Source organism: Abrus precatorius, unplaced genomic scaffold (assembly GCF_003935025.1).
Source record: "Abrus precatorius isolate BTA unplaced genomic scaffold, Abrus_2018 Scaffold5, whole genome shotgun sequence".
NCBI lineage: Eukaryota > Viridiplantae > Streptophyta > Magnoliopsida > Fabales > Fabaceae > Abrus > Abrus precatorius.
The window spans coordinates 12,186,315-12,202,291 of NW_020874395.1; the positions used below are offsets into that span (position 1 = coordinate 12,186,315).

The window sequence follows — 15,977 nt, forward strand, 5'->3', positions numbered from 1 at the left end:
TGAAATGATGGAGATGCAAAGGTTGAGAGAAAAAGACGCTTTAGAATTATCGGCTTTAAGAAAGGAAAAGGCTAATTTAAGAGATGAAATCATAACTTGTATTCCTTTTCAGACTACCCCTTTCGTCTAGGAGCAAGGAGAGTCCTCGGCCTTGCAAGAAAAGGCGAAAACCTACTTCCAAAGAGCTGGAGCCTTTTCATCCAACTTATCTTGGAAGCTAAGTTACTAGAAAATTAGAGGGGCCTAACATTGTAAAAATATGACGGAACCTCTGACCCCAAGGAGCATTTGGATATTTTTACAACTCAAGTCAACTTGTACATAGATAATGATGCATTATTATGCCAAATATTTCCCACCTCACTTCGTGGACTAGCTCTCAATTAGTTCACCAAGTTACCCCCTTCATCCATTGATTCATTCGCAATGCTTACTAGACGATTCAAATTGTAGTTTGCCACAAGTCGCCCTCACCCACTAACGTCATTGGCATTAGTCAATGTTCGTCAAGAAAGGCAAGAGACACTTAGAGCGTTCATGGAACGTTTCAGCAAAGTGGCCCTCTCAATTCAAACCTTGGAACCAGTTGTCGCAATGCATCACCTTACTACGGCCTTGAAACTGGGACCTTTTGTCAATAGCATGTGCAAAAAGCCACCTGTTGATCCAGATGAATTAAGAAGTCATGCAGCCAAGTACATGCAGATGGAAGAACTGGCTGAGTACCAAGGTCAGATATGAATGGAGCAGGGGTCCAACCAAAGAGAGGGTGACAGGAGAGAATCTTTTAAAAATAAGCAAGAAAACAAAGATCAAAGAAGAGAAACCGAGCGACCACCAAGGGGACCGAAATATTGCACTTATACTACTTTTAACACTAACAGGTCTAAAGTACTCGAGCAAACATTAGCAATTGAGATACTGACTATCTCTGGGCGTGCGAATACTCTCCTTCGGGCAGATAAGTCAAAATCATGCCGATACCACAGAAACAGAGGACATAATACTGAAAATGTACAGCCCTGAAATATTGCATTAAAGACCTGATTAAAGCTGGGCACCTTCAAGGTTTCGTACAAAGACACCCCTTCGGTCACACTAAGAGGAATATGGATCATTGTCCCGAGCCATCAAGAAGATATAATGATAAAAGAATAGAATGACAGCGTAGCAGGTCAAGAGAGCCACCTGTCAAGCATCATAACGAGTGAGAGAAATACCATCGCCAAATCATTAACACTATAGCAGGTGGGTTTGAGGCATGTCCGGTCAGTAAATCATATATCATTGGGAAGCGGAATCCGAATCCCTCCGATCACATTTACTGACATGGATTTCCAAGAGGTGGACCCTGTCCAGGGTGACCCCATGGTTATAAGTGTTGATATCCTTAACTGCATAGTTCGTAAAACCCAGATTGATCAAGGGAGCTTGACCGACATCTTATATTGGAATACCTTCAAACAGTTGGGGATACCAGAAGAGGAATTGTGAGAATATAACGAACTACTGGTCAGATTCTCAAGAGAGCGAGTAGAAACACAAGATTGCATAGATTTACATACCCTATTCGGATCTAAGCAGGAAGGGAGATGTATCAAGGTAACAGACCTAGTAGTTCATGCAAGCACTTCATATAATATACTGCTCGACTACCTATCCCTCAACAAATTAAAGACCATAATATCCACTTCTCACCTGACTATGAAATTCTTCTCAGACAGAGGCCAAATCGTAATGGTCCATGCAAACCAGAAGATGGCTAGAGAATGCTATTTTGTAAGCTTGGGCTTAAAACCCCTCTCCACACATAGACGAGATGTGAACATCGTATCTCCTCGGTCAGAAGTAAATTTTCATGTAGAACTGGACTCAAGAATAGAAGAGGAGCTTTGGGTTAAACCCAACGAGGATAAGAAATCTTTTCAAATAGGAAAAAAACCTGAGCAGATCACATATCTTGGAGCAGGCTTATCCTCAGCCAAACACTCTGCACTGGAAAAGGTGCGGTTAAGCAATGCTGATTTATTTGCATGGTCAGCTTCAGATATTCTTGGAATAGACCCTAATTTTTTATGTCATCGTTTATCAGTGTACAAGGGGGCTAAACCAATTGCCTAGAAAAAGAGGAAGGTAGGCAGTGATAGAGCACGAGCAGTCCAAGAAGAGATTAACAAGTTACTACTACAAGCCGACTTTGTCCGAGAGGTACGATATTCCACCTAACTAGCTAACGTTGTGATGGTAAAGAAGGCAAATGGGAAATGGAGGATGTGCACATATTTCACTGATCTAAATAAACCATGTCTCAAGGATGCTTATCCACTACTCAACATCAATAACCTAGTCAACGAGGCTGTCAGCCACAAAATACTTAGTTTCTTGGATTCATATTTCGGGTATAATCAGATTCGGATGTACCTTTCGGATGAAGAGAAGATGACATTTATCACGGACTCAGCAAATTTTTCTTATAAAGTTATGCACTTTGGTCTTAAACACGTAGGGGTGACATATCACAGGCTAATGGATAAAATATTTTCAAAATAGATATGGAGGAGTATGGAAGTATATGTTGACGATATGGTAGTAAAATCCATCTTCTTAAATAATCATGTTGCCCACTTAATTGAAGTATTCAGCAAAGTAAGACAACATGGAATGCAATTTAACCTTAGAAAATGCACATTTGGGATAGCGGGAGGAAATTATTTAGGGTTCATGCTCACAGAAAGAGGAATTCAGGCAAACTCAGACAAGTGTTAGGCCATTATTGAGATGGCCAGTCCTCAGAATACAAAGGAAGTTCAAAGGCTGGCTGGCCTAATAGTTGCACTTGCCAGGTTCTTGCTTATAATGGTAAAAAGATCTCGGCCTTTCATTGATCTCTTCAAAAAATCGCAAAAATTCACCTAGATGGATGAGTGTGAGGTTGCCTTTGTTTAATATAAAAACACGTTGGCAGCTCCTCCCATTTTAACAAAGCTGAAACCAAGACAAGATATGATCGTCTATTTAGTTGTATCAGAAAGGGCCATCAGCTCGGTCTTATTATATGAAACACCAGAATAGGCACCGATATATTTTATTAGCCAAACACTTCAAGACGCTTAAACCCGATACCAGTTAATAGAGAAAGCAGTACTAGCACTGGTTCACATAGCCTAACGATTAAGGAATTACTTTCAGAGCCATCAGATAGTAGTGCGTACTGATTGGTCAATTGCCAAAATCTTGTGAAAACCAGAGTTAGCAGGCCGGTTAATGACATGGGCGGTCAGATTATCCTAATTTGATATCCGCTTTGAAACCCGAGGACCCCTTAAAACTCACGTACTTGTCAATTTTGTCAATGAATTTACCACCCAGAAACAGACTGATACCAACATGTGGAAGCTACATGTGGACGGGTCATCAAACTGACAAAGTTGTGGAGTATGAGTTATTTTAGAAGGGCTGAATGCAGTAATACTTGAACAATCCATATGATTCGAGTTTAGGACATCTAATAATCAATCCGAATACAAAGTACTATTGGTCGATCTCAAACTTGCAAAAGAAATCGGAGTCTGATGCATCACATGTTGGAGTGACTCGAAGGTTGTGGCGGAACAAACTAAAGGTACCTATTAGATAAAGGACCCGGTTATGCTGCAGTACTATCATGAATTCAAACGGATAGAAGGCGAGTTTGATGAAGTATGTATCCAGTATACATCGAGAGCCCAGAATGAACAAGCTGATAGGCTCGCTAAGTTTGCTACTCAAAGGAAATCAGGACAACTTCAAAGTATAATTTAACAAGAAATTCATAAGTCGAACATTTTGAAATAAGAGTGCATGAAAATAAAAGACATGCCTCAAAATTAGATGACTGTAATCATACAATATCTCATTAATAGTAGACTCCCTAATGACCCAACTCAGGCTAAAAAGATAAGAATGCAAGCTACACCTTTCTCAGTAGAAAACTATACAGGAGATGGATTTCAACCCCTATGTTGAAATGCCTTAATAAAGACCAAGCCACTTATGTGATGAGAAAAATTTACGAAGGTATTTATGGTACCCACTCAGGAGGTCAGACAATAGCAACAAAGGTACTACGAGCCGGATACTATTGGCTGACCTTGTCCAAAGATTGCAAACTTTTTGTCAAAAAATGTATCCCTTGTCAGCAGCATGGCCCACATATATACCAGCATGTTGATAACCTTCACCCAATCTCTTCACCGTGGCCCTTTACAATTTGGGAAATATACTTATTAGAACCTTTTCCTTTAGCAAAAGGACAGTGCAAATTCTTGATAGTCGCTGTAGACTATTTCACCAAATGGATTGAAGCTGAACCACTTGCTACCATTACAGCAAATAATGTTCAGAAATTCACTTGAAAAAAATATTATCATGCGTTTCGACATTCCACATGCTTTGATCATAGATAACGGTCTACAATTTACCGATCGACGTTTTAATGAATTCCTAGAAGGACCGCATATTAAGTATCAGGTCACTTCTGTCGAACATCCTCAAACTAATGGTTAGGCTGAGGCAACAAATAAAGTCATTCTACATGAACTCAAAAGAAGATTCGGCTCGGCAAAAGGTGAATAGGTGAAAAAATTATCTGAGATTCTATAGGCTTATCGGTGTACTCCTCAAACCACCACAAAAGAAATACCTTTTCGGTTAATCTATGGTACTGACACAATGGTCCCGGTTGAAGTTAGGGAACCATCTTTTCGGAGGCAGCACTTCGATGAACACTATAATGCTGAATCCTTAGCTATTAACCTGAATTTATTAGACAAGGTATGAGATCAAGCAGCAATCATGACTGAGGCTAACAGAAAAATAATGTCAAGAAGGTTCAATTCAAAAATAAAACCAAGACAATTTCAGGTTGGAGACCTGGTATGGAGAGCAAGTAGGGAAGCACGACGAGACCGAAAAGAAAGAAAACTTGCTGCTAACTGGGATGGACCCTTTCAGGTTTCAGCTCGCCTAGATAATGGATCTTAGAAGCTTGAAACACTAGGAGGGAAGGACATACCGAGGGCCTATAACGTATCACATTTAAAGCACTATTTTAGTTAAACAGATGTAATGTGTGAACTGTGCACTCTTTTCCTCGCTCAGGTTTTGTCCTCTTAAAAGAACGTGATAAGAGGTTTTCCTGAGAAGGTTTTTAATGAGACACTTCATTAATAAAACTACCTCATTCTACGAATGTATTTGCTTATAATAGTTTATGCACACACCCTCCCGAATACACCTCTTTAGCTCAGGATGAATTAGATTATTTAAAAATCATTTTGTTAATGAATGATACGAGTTCATATTCCCTCCCAAGTATCCCTACTCAGCTAAGGTTGAATACGAATAATATTCCCTCCTGAGTACCTCTACTCGGTCAAGGATGCATCATATCCCTCCCGAGTCCCTCTACTCGGTCAAGGATGAATTAAATCTCTCTTGAGTACCCGTATTCGGTTAAGGTTGACAAACATCAAATTATGCTGAATATCCATTTTGACCAATTACGATTAAATCTTAATTCACGACATAATAAATGAATAATGTGTAACATAATAAAACAGGCAAACATGAAGTGAAGAAACTAAACTTGTATTAATGAGAGGGCCAAAAGGCATTACAAAATAGGCACTATCGGCCTTTGTTTTACTAAAAAAAGAACTATTAATCCTAGGGAAGAGCATCTTCGGCAGCAGCATTGCAAACCTGGCAAGGGGCCTCAGAATCAGGTCCCACCTTGTCATCCACTTCATTATAAGGTAGAAACTTCCTGCCAAAGAAATCTCTGGTTAGATCGAAGTGAAAGTCAGGGAGGAGTTGGCAAAATTCAATAGCCTGACTTATAAGCCAAATTTCATCATGTCTGCATCAGTCTTTTCTTTATTCGAGAGTTTTTACCCTCAGCGCTTCTTCAATCGCCCGCAGTTGATCCTCAATAATATTAAAGTGCCTTTTTGTTTAAGCTACTTCAATTTCCAGTGCTTTATTGGTTTCGGCCAAGCAAGATCGAATATCTTCACTTTCCTCAAGCGCTTTCTAGGTTGGGGAAAATTAGCTTTGAACCTTTTTAATTCAAGTAAAGGTTCCAAAGCCAAGCTATGGGCCATGACCATGGCTCGAGTTTGCAGCTCACAATACCACTGCTACCGAGACCTATTATTTTGTTTATTTACAACCGCCTTCCTAGTTTCAAATAGTAAGTCTGAAGAAACAATCTTTGCAGCCTGAACCCCCTCAAAAAATAAAGAATCTGAAAAGACAACAGGAGGGATAACGGTTTGCATAGACGAACCGCTTGAATTGCTTGGCCCTGCAGCTCGAGCATAGTTTCCGCTTCCTTTCATTCTCGAGTTCTTTCTCCTTGCCTTTATCTTTTCTTTTCCTTTGGTGGCCTACGGCAAGGGGTTGATCCTTATAAGGGGGCAGGCCTCGGCCAAGTCTGGAACATAATCCAAACGAGGATGTCGATGCTCTTCAGTAGTGGTACCTCCAGGAGCTCTCTGTCTCAAACCTTGACGGTAATTCACGCTGAATCCTCTTTGTGTCATTATGTCTACAATAAAAATAAGAAGTCAAATCAATATAATTCGGTATCCTAGTTATGAACTAAAGAGACAAAGCATACCGTCCATATCCAAGCAGGGTTTAGGGGACTTCAGCAAAAGGATAAGGGCTCGGATAGGAAGTTCTCGAGGTAGAGATTTCAAATACTCCAGGGCTAATAGCTCTTTTGAGGAAAACATTTCCTCTGGATATATATTGTACCGGCGAGGCACTCGTGTCCAGTGAAAAGGAAAGAGATGTTTATTTTCACTATCAAAAAAGAATTTTCTACCGACAAGATCGACAATGACGTTAAAGTATCTGATTTTGAAACCTTTGAAAGAAGAAGTGTAAGGTTTAAAAAGAGGAAGTTCAACTTGCCTAATCAAAGACACCCACTTTGCCTAATTAAAGACACCCACCTTGCCTTATCAGAAGGACGAATACAAAAAATAAAATAAAATGAAGAAACAAACCTACGATAGGTTCAATATAATGGAATTTGCATAAGATTCAGAACGTTTGCATTGCCGCCCACTCATTCAGATGAAGCTGCGTAGCTACAACATTCAAAACTCTTAATACTCCCATTTGAAAATCATCAAATGGAAGTCTAATACCTAATTCCCTAAAAATACATTTATATACGAAAAAAGTATCGACCATCTCAGTACCACCTAAAAACACTAGTTCAGGGTTGCCTGAACCATCTCCTCAGCAGATATTGACGGATATCAGATAGGGGTCTGAGGTCTCTTATAATGAAATATCATAATGATCTACAAAAAGCTTATAAATGCTTATTTTGTTGAAAGTAAGAGAAGTACATGGTCACTTTCCCGTCTACCCACTCGTACCCAGGGATCATACAAGGAGGAAATTTGGGTCTTTCCCTTGGAGGACTAGCATTTGGCAACGATTCACTTGACTCAGAGTCCCCCTCACTAGCATGAGACAATTCGAGTCCATCGGCATAATTCGTAACAATACTAGTTAAGCGAGAAGAAACATTTTCTACCTTTTCGATTTCATCTGAATTATTTACTTCATCAGTATGAACAATATTCGACCTTGATTAATTCGACAAGGAATCCCCCCACTTAAGCGAATTGGCCATAAAAGAACAAGAAAAAAGGAGGGTAAAATAAAACAAGCGGACCTTAAGATATCGGGAGAAAGAAAAGCTCATAACAAAATATTAGAGTATAACCCTCGGTTTAGAGCAGAAAGCGTATATGATACCTGGACCACCATGTATTTATAGGACATACGATTTCGGGAAAATGAAGAGTCGTACCCCTTCCCAATCGTCAGATCTTTCTCAGATTGACAGATATGATCAATCAACCTTTCGTTTCAAAAGCACGAATCATGAGAAAAATCGTAAATTGAAACCCTAATTTTTCGAAACCCTCATTTTTGAAACCTTCAACATATTGAGTCGAGCATATACTCAGTCTTAACGCTAATAAAAGGAACTCGAATACCTGCTTGGATGAACGCCAACATATTTTCAAACTGAATGCGTTATCGGTCAAAACATATCATTTTCACCTACATGAAGAGAATCATAACACCAACAAAAAGGGTCAGTAGGACTTAACAAGCCCTTAAGTCATACCTCCTCAAGCTTGGGAGGTTAGTGTACTGGATAAGACACCACTCGGTCTTAATGGTAAAAGAAGAAATCCGAATGCCCCTTTGGTCTAAATAGGACTAACACTCCTCTGGTCAGATTAAAAATAAATTAAAGGATAATTAAACCAATTAGGATAAATAATTAGATTATTATTTACTTAATAGGAAGGCTAAAGATAGGGTTAACCCACAAATTCCATTAGCCCATAACACTGCCTATAAAAGGAAAGTAAGAAGTACAGATAAAGAGTTGACTTTTGAATATCCAATAGCATTTATTACCTAAATTGACACATGACTTTATCATTGGAGTACCTTTTGCAGGTACACCCTCTCATGTAAGACAGAAAAAAGTTAGTGGTACTTGTAAGAACGTCATCTTATCTCGCAAAAGAGGAATATTGAAAAGATCAGTGTATCCTTAGCAGGAATAAAGTGTTTATGTAATTCTATAAAGTGTGAAAAATTAAATAAAAAATTTATAATATATAAAGGATAAAAAAAATGGAGAAGTTATGAATTAGAAAATATAAGAAATATAAAAAACACCTAACTAACAACACTAACATACAATTAATAAAGAGATCACATTGGAATAAAAATCATTATGATGATATAATTACAATTTTTTAAGATTGAGAGATCAAATAAAAAATTATGATATTTTAAGAAATTAAGGATAAATATTTAACCTTTTTAATATATATAACCCTAATCTCAAATCCCTCCTAATATATTTGGAATCTAAGTTGTCTACGTCTTTGGTTCAAATGCACCCTATTCTTCTTCCAAAACACAGGGAAGATCTTTTTTTTTTAAAAAAAAAATCTCAAGTTAAATTTTAACAATATAATAATATTAAATTTGTTATAAATTATTATAAATGATTTTTCTACCTTCTTGTATTTTTTTAAAACTTAAAAAACTATAATAATTTATTTAATTCGCACGTAAAGAAACAAGACTCTTAATTGTAGATTTAAATCTATAAATAAAATATTTTATTTGTATTGAAGTGTGTGAAATAAAAATAAAATTCTATTTTATTTTATTTTTTTATTTATTCAATATAATTTTATGTTAATTGTATAATAAGATTTAACATTTTATATTTATCTTTATCTTAATAAGCATTAAATAAAAAAATGTATCAGAGTTTATTTAAATAAATATAAATATAAAACCCTTAACAACATCGAAAAGGTCATCACTGCCAAAAAGACACCTTAAAATTTTAAACATAATAATGTCCATCTCATTTTCATAAACATTGAGTTGTATATTAAATTTCACAAATAAAACCAAACAAATTACATCACTTTATACATAACATATCACACACAAAGTTTCATTAATTTTAGTTTCCTCATTGTCAGTATCATTTTTGTCATTTTCTTCATCTGCATTTTTGTTACTCAAAATTGGAATCTCTTTTCTTCAATCCTACCAACACCACTCTTAAGCCAATTCACCACCTCATTCATGCTAGGCCTCTTATCAGCGCTACTATCGGTGCATCTAAGTGCTATAGTGACCACAGTTCTCATTTGTTCCAAATCAAAATTCCCCTTCAACTTTGGATCCACAATTTTGTTGAAGAGACCCTTGTTAACATATGGTGTGACCCATTGAACAATATCCCTTTTTACTCCTCCTGGGAATTTCTCAATTGGTTTCTTGGCACTAATAATTTCCAAAAGCAAAATCCCAAAGCTGTAAACATCACAACTCTCAGAAACCTTCCCCCACATGGCGTATTCTGGTGCCAAATATCCTAGGGTGCCTTTAACCTTTGTGGTAAGATGGGTTACACCCTCTGGTACCAGCTTTGCAAAACCAAAATCAGCAACCTTGGCTTGAAATTCAGGGTCTAGAAGAACATTACTTGCTTTAATATCTCTGTGTATTATGTGAGGAGTTGACTCATGGTGCAAATACCTTATCCGAAAGGAAACAAAGATAAAGTTCAAATATTTAAACATTTATCATAAATGATGCATGAATGAAATGTTTTCAAATGGAACCAGTTAATTTTGGTCTAGAAATAATCCTTGAATTCAAGCCTACAAGCATCAACCTCGTGGCTCTAAATTGTGATTTGTAATCGCAATTAAAACTACAATATGGTGGCTTTTGAGATTTGTCCTACCTCATCACAATCACAATTATTACATTGGTTTCATTTATCCATAATTTTGTTAAGCCTTAATTACATGTTTTTGGTTTCTATAATCTTATAAGAATTTGATTTTAGTCTCATAATATTTTTTAAAATTTAATACTTTTAATATCCGATGATGATGTAACTAATTAAGAAATAGTCATGTGTATATTATTTTTTAGCATCATGTCAGCGAGAAAGCTAAAAAGGTTGAAATTTTAAAATACTAAAACTAAAATAAAATGTTTTTTGGAAAGACTAAAATTACAATCTCATAAAAACATATTAAAAATTTATTGAACTCCTTTTGTTCATTACAATGCATAAATTCCAGGATCACAACTATAATTTAAAACCATAAACAAAAGACTAATTTCAACAGTTCAAGGGATCATTCTGTATGATTTCTTACGTGTTGTATTTTCATTGAGGAAATTTCAACCAAAACATAAAACTATTGAGCTTGAAGAATATGAATTTTAGAGAAAATATATAGGGGAAGGTAGACTTACGCTAAACCTTCAGCTGCTCCAATTGCTATGCTCATTCTTCTCGGCCAATCTAGTTGGCATTCCTTAGCAAGTGGACCATGCAAATGGGTAAGCAAACTATGATTAGGCATATAATCATAGACAATCAACCTTTCATCTCCTCCTGCGTAGAATCCCCTCAGTCCCAACAAATTCTTATGCCTCACTCTTCCAAGTACTTCCACTTCAACTGCAAACTCCATCTCTGCCTTTGCAGTCATTGTCTTCAAGCGCTTCACTGCAATCTGAAAATTCCATTATTAGTCATGCAAATTTTAATTATGCATGCAAAATAATAATAAAAATGTACCATGCTTAAACTTTATCATCACAAATAATAGGTTCAAATTGAGGACTAAAAAATATGAATGTAATTTGCCTGAAAGCCTTTACTTGTTCGACCAAAATAAACACTTCCAAATCCACCCTCTCCAATCTTATTATCTTGATGAAAATTATTTGTTGCGCGAAGCAACTCCTTCAACGTGTACATTTCCCATGGATAGTCCCTATTGTTCTTCTTGTTCGCATTCCTAGTATAAGAAAAAAAGAAAACAAGATTGTGAACACGCTTATATCAAGGGCAAAAACAAAAATAACAACACCCATTTACGAATTTTTGGCATGAAAATTAAACACAAAGGTTTAATGAAAAACCATACTGTATTTTGCTTTGCCCTTCATCTAAGAGAAAACAACAGTATTTTTTCAACTGCATTGTTTCTTCGAGGAAGAATTTGTAGAATCTAAGTTCACTGTGGCAAAAGAAGAAAAAAGTTGGAAGGGATTGAAGGACAGAAGTTAGAAGAAGAAAATGAAAAATTAATAGCCTTAACTAAACTCCTCAAGAAAAAATTAAGAAAAAAAATTAAATCGGCAAATGCAAAACCAAGATGAAATCGACTTCGAAATGGGGACAAGGCAAGGGGATGCTTTGGAAGTCAAGGACTTTGATGGTTAATATAATGGTGGAAACGCAAGCCAATTCTCTGTCTATTATATGCCTTAAATTTTGGTATATGCAGTTGTTTGCTAGCTTTCGTGAAGCACCCTCTTTCGTTGGAAACGTCACACATTTTATATTCTTGTTGGAATACACAACTAAACGCTCTTGAGAGAGAGCTTTATTTTGTTATAAGTTGTGTAGATACAACAATAGGCCGATTATTCAATTGCATATGTCGTATGGATAAATTAATAGAACAATTAGAATTCGATTTTAGATTATTTTAATCGATGGAAAGTGATGCTATCACTGCCATCCCCCATTTTTTTTTTTATTAAAAAGATGAGAATTGGCTATGGAAGGGGGGTTCCAAGCTGGGTATAAACTAAACATATTTTTTTAATTAAGCCTGTAAATTGACAAAATGTTCAATCAAGCAAAATTAGTTGTTTCCCGTTAATATTACGGAATTGAAAAGGCAACTTTGTCATATATATGTAAACACCTATCAAATGAAAAAACCTTTTAGCATAAAAGTGAGAAGGATGAATCTTAAGTATTAAAATCACATTAAAAATCAACTGGTATGATATTTAAAATAATTATGTTACTATTAAATGCTTTTTAATTTTAACTATCTATGTGTAGTTATATAATTAAGATTTAACCCTTCTCTCTCTATTTTATTTATCTTTGCATATATTTTTATTCACAAATTCCTTGCAGGCAACAAATTAAGTGTGATATTAAATTAAACATACAGATGTCTTAATTGATACAGATGTAGGCCTTTTTTTTAAAAAAAAAAAAAAACACAATGAGATTGTCATCAACGTAATATAGAAATCGAGAGATCAACTTAACACCGAGAAGCTAATTTTGAGACAGAAGATTCGGATTTCATTGTTTAAGCTAAGTATTTCTATTACTATTACATGCATGTAGGTTTATTTTTTGGCAAATTAATTTCATTTGACATGCTGTATTATTGTTTACTTGGTGGATTTGCTTTTGATTTGAAAAAAAAAGAAGTATGCTTTGAATATGAACTTGTTTAAGGGATATTGGTTTCCTTTTATTCTGTTGTATAGGATCATGTTTAATTGATAGTTGTAATAATTTCCCTTTTTACATGGGTTAGCTTTGAAGTGTTTTATGTAATGGTTACAGTAATTGACATAAAAAGTTAGTGGCAATTGTTGAAAGCTGATAAATGTGTAGGAAAAGGAATTTAGAAAGTCAAGTTTTATAGCCATCACAAAGTTTCAACAATTGTGGCACTAATATTTATAATTGTTGATGAAAAATTGTATATTTATTTTTTATTGCCACTAAGAATCGGATTTTTTGCCCCTAAAAATATTTTTTTGTCGTGGTTTGATGAAGAAAAAGTCCCCTCTTTATTCCTCTTCAAAGAGGAAACCACGACGACATTTCATTGAAGAGGAATCTGAACGATGGTATTCAAACAATATATTCCCATTAGTAAAAAGGAATCAAAAGTAGGAACTGTTTGGAGAAGGCTTTTAGATGACAATAAGAAGTCTTTGAAGAAATTAAGTAGCAAATTGTTATAAGAAAAAGCAATATGTTATTTATTTATTTTTAAGGGAATATTAAAAAAAAGATAATTTTTAATATATGGAAGATCTGGCCATTCTATTTCCTCAAAGGAGATGGAAAAATGGACCTGATAGTTGAAGATAATGTTTAGTCCAAAAGCATATTGAAGAACAATTGACAATTATAATCCACCGGCAAATGATTATTTATTAGCGGGTCTTTGTTCTTTTAATTGAAATTTATTGTTGAATTTCTCATCATGAATCTTTTCGAGAATAAAATAGTAGCATTTTATAATTCTATATTTACCGTTTACCAAGGACAGAAGGCTTTCAACGCTGAACTTTTCTCAGCATCTATAAAATAATAAGACAAGAACACACAATATGGGTTTCAATATTGGGAAAGGCCAAGAGAAAAACTATTGATTTGAGAGATGCCAAGTAAAACAATGGGAAAATGTAACTAAGTGTCCTCTTGCTCCTTCAACTCGGGTTAAGAACAATGGGAAAATGTTTTATATTAGATTTAGTTAGCACTTGGTTTTTAATTTGAACTCTATCATTTACTTTCCTAGAAGTTGATGAGAAATTGCATATTTGATCAACTAGCAATTCACTCTTCAACACATCTATTATCATTGACAAGTATTTTAAAAACTTAAAGCAATTTTAAAACAAATAATCAATTTATAAGACAAATATTTAAATTAATCATACAAAGTGTGTTAAAAATATGTGCTATTGACATTTCTTTTAATATGTGATTGGCTATATTGCTTTTAATTTTGTTAAGATGGAAAAAAGAGCAAAAAGAAGTAAAAAAATAAATGTCCTTGGAATAACAATGTGTGCATAAAATCAACAAGGAGCCGTTAAAGAAAAATGACAGATAGAGGTGCTATTTCTTTTATCTTCATCTTCATTTGTTTTATATTTTGGTCGTAACATTGGTGCTATCTCTTTTTTTTTTTCTTTTTTTGTCATTGAGAGAGGGGATAGAGAATTAGGAGAAGAGAATGTGAAAATTTTCTTAATTCAGAATTCAAACCCTAGTCATGGTGCTTGTGTAATATCCTGCTAGTGTTTTTTTATTTTTTTGTCAACATGTTATGCTAGTTCTTACCATTGAGCTATCACTCCAAGGATAAATTAGAGCTATTATCCAGTCTGCTTTTTTTTTTTTAACTATCCATTCTGCTTTTGACAGAAAAAACCCATTCTGATTAAACTAACACAGGAAAGGAGGCCCAAATAAAGAATAAAGTGCTTTAATTCCTTAAGCCCAACCAATGTTGCTTGTACTGACCCAAAACAAAAATCACTGTGTTTTTACAAAAAAATAAAGAAACGTAGGACAAGAACATTGAGAGAAGAAAATGAAAAATAAAATGAACTTGTATCATCATATATACTCTTAACTCGGGTGTTTTTCTTCCTGTTTTCAGGAATATAAATATATTAACTGTCAAAAATTAAATCATCCCCAAATTTGAAACTCATAAATAAATAACTAATGACAAGAATTTATTATTAACTGGTAGTTGATTCATATATTATATATCTGATTCTCTAGTATTATGCTCAAGTTCTATAAGAAAAAAATAAATAAAAAATTCTGCTGAAAGACCTAATTCTATGTGATCATAAATATTCATGGTTCAAATTAAATTACTTAATAAAAAAAAACACCGGTTTATATATAATTTTTCCTCTTAGTGATACAATTACGCATGACTAAAAAAATAATTACAATGTAAACTCTTAAAAATTGGGTTTCAACAAACATATAACATATATGACATATTAAATATTTTCTTTTTTTTACATTCGTTATAAATGATATCCTTGTTGAATAGTTTTTGCAAATCAAAGTTTATTAGCGTATATATAGGCCCAAATAAACAAAAGCGTAATTTACCATGTTATCTTGTAGAGAAAACCTAAGATATTAACTCAATATTTTTCATGTTAGGGCTTCTAAGATATTCAATGACAAGGAGGCTTATGCCATGCTAGATTTTCCTCATGACTATGCTTTCTTATCGGAATTATGACTTACCTGCATCTAAACTCTATTTAAGTGTCATCTCCTACATTATCAAGAAGAAACATAACTCATACATTATTACACTATTAAAATTTATACTAGCTTGAACATTAAAATTACTTTGTAGGTGTCTTTGCCTCTTTTTGTTTTTTTTTTTTTTTATAGATTTAGCATCTCATATATTCAATTCTTTAGCTTCATCTAGAAGCAAATTAGTGGGTCTATAATTTAAAAAGGCTCAGTTACATCACTATTATTTCCATGGAATTTTCTTATAAGTATGTCTACGTCCTTTGATTCAAATAAATCCTACTCTCCTGAACTAAATTTCTCACCTAAAATTAATGATGATAATGTGAAACCCTAATTTATTTTCCATTACATCTAGGCAGTGATACAACAAATTTTATTTGCCATGATACTACTCTCAAGACACATAACTTGTTGCTTCTGAACAATGACGCTAACACATTCAATCACACCATTATGATTTGACAAAATTTTAAGTTTA

The 15,977-nt window shown here is 34.5% G+C and overlaps 1 pseudogene; it reads right to left on the minus strand.

Annotated features, from left to right (window-relative positions):
• Nucleotides 1–6,428: 6,428 nt before the first annotated feature.
• LOC113866686 lies at nucleotides 6,429–11,626 on the minus strand (annotated as a pseudogene).
• Nucleotides 11,627–15,977: the final 4,351 nt, after the last annotated feature.